The following is a 6,000-nucleotide window of genomic DNA, read 5'->3' as shown; positions in this document are numbered from 1 at the left end:
AGATCTGCTGTACGACATCGTATCTATACTCAACAATAATGTGTTTATACCCTTAAGCTTTGTTAGGAGGATAGATCTCATGTTAAGTGTTCTTACAGGGCAGCCCGAGTAGTTCAGCCGTTTATCGCCACCTTCAGCTGAGGGCGTGATCCTGGAGACCCCGGATCCAGTCCGGCTTTGGGCTCCCTGCGTGGGGCCCGCTTCTCCCTCTGCCTGTGTCTCTGCCTCTCTCTCTGTGTCTCTCATGAATAAATAAATAACATCTTCAAAAAAAAATGTTCTTACAACAATAAAATAAAAAGTAATAAGAAAGATAAGATGCATATTACTAAAATCAAGAATGAAACAAGGAAAATTACTATGAACCCTGCTAACACCAAAAGAGAATAATAGAATACCATGAACAACACTACACGCATAAATTTGGCAATTTAGATGATGGAGACCAATTACTCAAAATGTACAAACTATAATACCACACTGAGTCTAAAACAGGTAATTTGAATAGTTGTATAACTACTACAGAAATTCAATTTTTAATTTTAAAAACTCCCTCAAAAAAAAAAACCACAAAAAAACAAAACAAAAAAACCTTCATATTCGGGTGGTTGAACTTGACCAAATGTTGAAAGAAGAATTAATAACAATTATACCCTATCTCTACCAGGAAAAAAAAAAGGTGTTAACACTTTAAACTCATTTTTTAAAAGATTTTATTTATTTATTCATGAGACACACACACACACACACACACACACACACACACACACACACAGAAGCAGAGACATAGGCAGAGGGAGAAGCAGGCTCCATGAAGGGAACCTGATGTGAGACTCCATCCGGGGACTCCAGGATCACGCCCGGAGCCGAAGGCAGACGCTCAATCGCTGAGCCACCCAGGTGTCCCTTTAAACTCATTTTTAAGCCAGTATTCCCTAATATAAAAAAACAAATGAAGAACAAAAAAGGAAAAATATAGAGCAGTATTCATCATAAATATAGACAAAAAAGATTACTAACAAAATATTAGCAAATAGAATTTGGCAATATATAAAAATAATTTTAGAGCATGGCCAATTTGTGTTTATTCCAGGAATGCAAGGTTATATTAATATTCAAAATTCAATCAATATAGTACATCATATTAATAGGGAAAGAAGAAAAATTACACGATTTTTGTAATACAGAGAAAAACATAATATTCAACACCCATTCAGATTAAAAATTCTAGAAAACTAGAAATAGAGGGGAACTTCCTCAACTTGATAGAGTATCTGCAAAATCAATTACAGCTAACATATCTATTGTCTTCACTTAGGGCAGGGGGTAATCAAGACAATTTGTGAAGAGGTTTGAGAACTGTATACCCTAGCACGGTGATTCTAGAAAATATAGAATTTTTTATGGGATAGAAACTATTTGGGGATTATTAAATCTGATTCATTTTCACAGGCTATCCTGAAAGATACAATTCAAAAATTTCAAAATTAATATAGCTCAGCAAAATTATCTCCAGTGTCACTCCCCAATCCCTTAAAAGTGTTTCCCAGGATTAACTTCCATAAGATATATAAATAATAAGAGAGAGGCGCCTGGGTGGCTCAGCAGCCTAAGCCTCTGACTCTTGATTTGACTCAGGTGGTGATCTCAGGGTTGTGGGTTTGAGCCCTATGTTGGGCTCTGCACTGAGTGTGGAGCCTGTTTAAGATTGTCTCTCTTCCCCTACTAAAAAAAAAAAAAAATTTCTCTCTCTCCCTCTCTTAAAAAAAAAAAAAAAATATATATATATATAAAATAAGAATAAGAAAGGTAGTATTCTTTTCATAACACACTTAACTGTTCTCTGTTTATAATGCAATGCTACAATAAAACTCATGTTTCTAGTAGCCAAATTATAGTGAAACTGTTGCAAAAATGTGAGTTTTTTTTGAAGTCCTCAAATTGCAGAGAAATTTTATTTATACATTTCTTAGGTACCAAATTTCCATCAATAAGAATAAAAATAAGTATTTGGTCTGAGCTGAGCTTTCTAATATCACTACTAAGATTCACTTCTTGGAGGAAAAAAAACCCCTATTTTTCTTAAAGTTGTAACCTTGATGGAAAATCAACTTACAAAGACAATAATGATAATATTAGAAAAGTTTCTCATCTGGGAGACCTAGTAGGGGAGAAAACTATCCTACTAGCTATTGGCAGATTGAGTTAAGCAGTGGACCATGATACAGAATAATAATCTTCTACTATGCACTAAGCATATGGCTGAATAATTGCCACACACTGGAAATTTCCAGTGACTCTGAGATGTCAGGGATAAACTTAACAAGCAACATATTTCCTAAATGGATATGTATCTGTTGTACAGTAGAGAAATGCCAATATATTTTGCACAAATTGTAACTGACTTCCATCTTCATTCTGTGTGATATTGGCCACAGAGAAATCCACTTGGCAAATATAATGGTCTTAAAATCTTTTTTTAAAAAAGATTTTGTTTATTTGAGAGACAGTGTGTGTGTGCAAGTGAGAGACAAGCAGGGGAAGTAGCAGAGGGAGAGGAAGAAGCAGACTCCCTACTGAGCAGGGAACCCAATGCAGGGCTCAATCCCAGGACCCTGGGATCATGACCTGAGCTGAAGGCAGCTGCTTAACCAACTGAGCCACTCAGGTACCCCAGTAAATAAAATCTAAAAAAAAAAAAAAAAAAAAAAAAAAAAGATGTGATATATATGACGGAATATTACTCAGCCATCAAAAAGAATGAAATCTTGCCATTTGAAACGACATGGATAGAACAAGAGGTTTTTATGCTAAGTGAAATAAGTCAGTCAGAAAAAGACAAATACTATATGATCTCATTCATATGTGGAATTTAAGAAACAAAACAGATGAACAAAGGCAGAAGGGAAGGAAAAATAAAATAAGATGAAAACTGAGAGGGAGGCAAACCATAAGACATGCTGAACTCTAAGAAACAAACTGATGGTTGCTGGAGGGGAGGTGGGTAGGGGGATGGGGTAACTGAGTGATGGGCATTAAGGAGGGCACTTGATGTAATGAGCACAGGGTGTTATATGCAGCAGAGGAATCACTAAATTCTACCTCTGAAACTAATTTTTTTAAAAATCTTAGGCTTTGGGATCCCTGGGTGGCGCAGCGGTTTGGCGCCTGCCTTCGCCCCAGGGTGTGATCCTGGAGACCCGGGATCGAATCCCACATCGGGCTCCCGGTGCATGGAGCCTGCTTCTCCCTCTGCCTGTGTCTCTGCCTCTCTCTCTCTCTCTGTATCTGTCATAAATAAATAAAATATTAAAAAAAAATCTTAGGCCTTGATTTTAAGGTTTGTTAAAGATGGAGCAGATGAGTGTTTAGTCGATGGCTAATTTTTAACCACAACTAGGGTAAGACACTTTGCAATACTCTATTCTATGTCCCCTGAGTTATAAGGTTTTCCACTCTAGCTGGTGGAAATGGAAATTCTTGCTCATCATTTGTGAGCCCCATGATCGCTACCTCTAATAACTTTAGGTATTTCTCTCTCTAGTCTTAAGGAGTTAACTCACATGCTAATCAATAACTGCTAATCAATATTCACCTGATTATTTAATGAGGACTCTCAGCAGATCTCCAGAAATCTCTCTGTACAACACCCTCCTCTCTAGTACTCTATCCTGTGAACTCCAGCTGTTTGGGCCTCCTTTGTCTTCCAGCTATGTCTCTTTAATTCAGAGTTATGATAGGCTCCACATTGCTTCCTGAGTATGTCTTTCCCCAAAATTGTAGCATGATCTTGCACTTATTTGGTTAAATTATTGCCCCAAGGGTTTGCAAGCCTACCATTCCTTCTCTCTAATGTTGGTTTAGAGAACAGATTAAATGGAAAACCAACTACATAATATGTCCAAACAAAGCGAGCCACCATTATTACCCAACGACAAGAAAAACGATACGAAAGTATAGGGCCCTGCCATTGCTACTCTTCAATTTAATTCCCTTCATGATTACCCATCCAAAGTTGGAAAGTTATAGGATTTTATTCTGTACATTCTAGAATGGAAACAAATGATGTTCTCTGGCTAGTTTAGGATCTGGTTAAGAGTATAGAAGATCAAAAAGTGATAGCAAAGCCATATGGTTAATGGACATTAGAAACCTACTGGGATTTTCCATTCAGTAAGTGGGATTTACTCAACATCCTTCATCAATGCACTAACTGCTGAGGTTCACAAGAACCCTGTGGAGAACATTCTGTCAAAGCTGACACTTTGGAGAGTGTGACTTCAAACAGATGGGATTGGTGCTGGGCTCATATGTTGGTTATTACATTTCCTGGTTTTAACTATATCACTGAACATATTAGGTGAAAGGGGTAAAGCTATACAAAGACTAGAGAAAACAAACAGAGAACTACTTTAGCAAGTTCCTGGCAACATATTTAACTGTTGACTGGGATTTCAGTAAGATCCTTAAGCCAGTTTCTATTTACAGGTATGCAAGCTTTGGCACTAGGTAATTTGAATAGCTGTATAACTTCATCACTGCTGACAAGAACAAGACATCTTCATTGCATGTGATCTTATTTTATGTGGCACAGCACTTGTAGGCACTTGTAGGCACGAGAGCAGCACTGCCCAGAGAGAGGGTGGTGGTTGTTAGTTCAGGCCAGGTCCCAACACAAAAACTCATGATAGAAGAAAACACACTTGGAACTACACAGTGTGGGACAGAACATTGCTTATATTTGTTTCAGCAAAATTCTGAATTCTACAAGTGAGCAGATTATGAAAGATTAATAAAGTTATTTTTATTTTTTTATAAATTTATTTTTTATTGATGTTCAATTTGCCAACATATAGAATAACACCCAGTGCTCATCCCATCAAGTGCCCTCCTCAGTGCCCATCATATAGTTATTTTTAAACTTGTATTCTTAAGTAGAATGGGATGTTTAGCTAAGTGAGATGATCCATCAGAATAACTCCTAAACTTATCAAAAAAATTTTTTTAACTCAACTTGGCTTCTCTGTTCATTTCATGTACTGCTGCTTTGATATTTTTGGAGACAGTTCTTTTAGGAGCTAGCAAAATATTTTGGTATAATACTCTAGAGTTTAAAAACAAACAAACAAAAAACCTCTGTTTAAATTTTGGCTCTAGGGGCACCTGGATGTCTCAGTGGTTGAGGGTCTGCCTTTGGCTCAGGGCATGATCCCAGAGTTCTGGGATGGAGTCCTGCATTGGGCTCCCCACAGGGAGCCTGCTTCTCCCTCTGCCTATCTCTACTGCCTCTCTTGGTGTGTGTCTCATGAATAAATAAATAAAATCTTAAGATTCAGTAAGTATGTGGCTTTGGGTCTCAGTTCCTTTATCTGCAATATGGGAATAAAAGTAATACTTCCCTTATGAGCTTCTCCTAAGGGTTAAATGGTGGCTATAAACTGCTATTTTAACTCTGATTGATATATTCATCACTCCCTCTCATTGAATTGCGTTGCATACAAAATTACTCAAGTTATTTTACTTTTCTTGAGCTTTTGAATTACTAGTGTATTCCATATATTTCTCATACATTATATAATTCCTACATCATAAGTATTTGTATCACAAATTTTCCAGTCTTCCAAACAGATACATTTGACATTTAATCAATGGAAATTCTTTAAAAATATATCTTTGAGCATTGAGAGATTAAAAACAAAGGAGGTAAGGATAGACAAATGAGATGTTATGTGTCAGCCCAATGATCTTAGAATGTACTGGGAAAGATGGGATTATATGAGATTGAGGCGCAGAGAGGGAAGGCTAACTCCCTTGGGATAAGGACATTTAGATAAGCTTTCACAGAGATGATGATGTTTAATCTGAGTGCAGATGTCCCAGGTCATTAGGAAGATAAAAGTAAGAAATACTTCTGTCAGAGGGGTGAGAATTTAGAACATCATGGCATTGTATAAAGGCATGGAGGTTTGAAAGAACTAAAAGTAGAGTAGGACTTATAGA

The 6,000-nt window shown here is 36.9% G+C and overlaps 1 long non-coding RNA gene across 1 annotated transcript in view; it reads right to left on the bottom strand.

The window, feature by feature from the left end:
* Window positions 1-734: 734 nt before the first annotated feature.
* The window catches only part of LOC140627665 (uncharacterized), a 28,586-nt gene continuing 23,320 nt past the window's right edge, over window positions 735-6,000 (bottom strand). Inside the window, exon 3 of the long non-coding RNA XR_012026316.1 lies at window positions 735-935. This is a non-coding gene — a long non-coding RNA (uncharacterized lncRNA). The remainder of the gene's footprint in view (window positions 936-6,000) is intronic.

The sequence above is a fragment of the Canis lupus genome, chromosome X (assembly GCF_048164855.1).
Source record: "Canis lupus baileyi chromosome X, mCanLup2.hap1, whole genome shotgun sequence".
NCBI lineage: Eukaryota > Metazoa > Chordata > Mammalia > Carnivora > Canidae > Canis > Canis lupus.
This window is presented reverse-complemented; position numbering and strand designations above follow the sequence as displayed.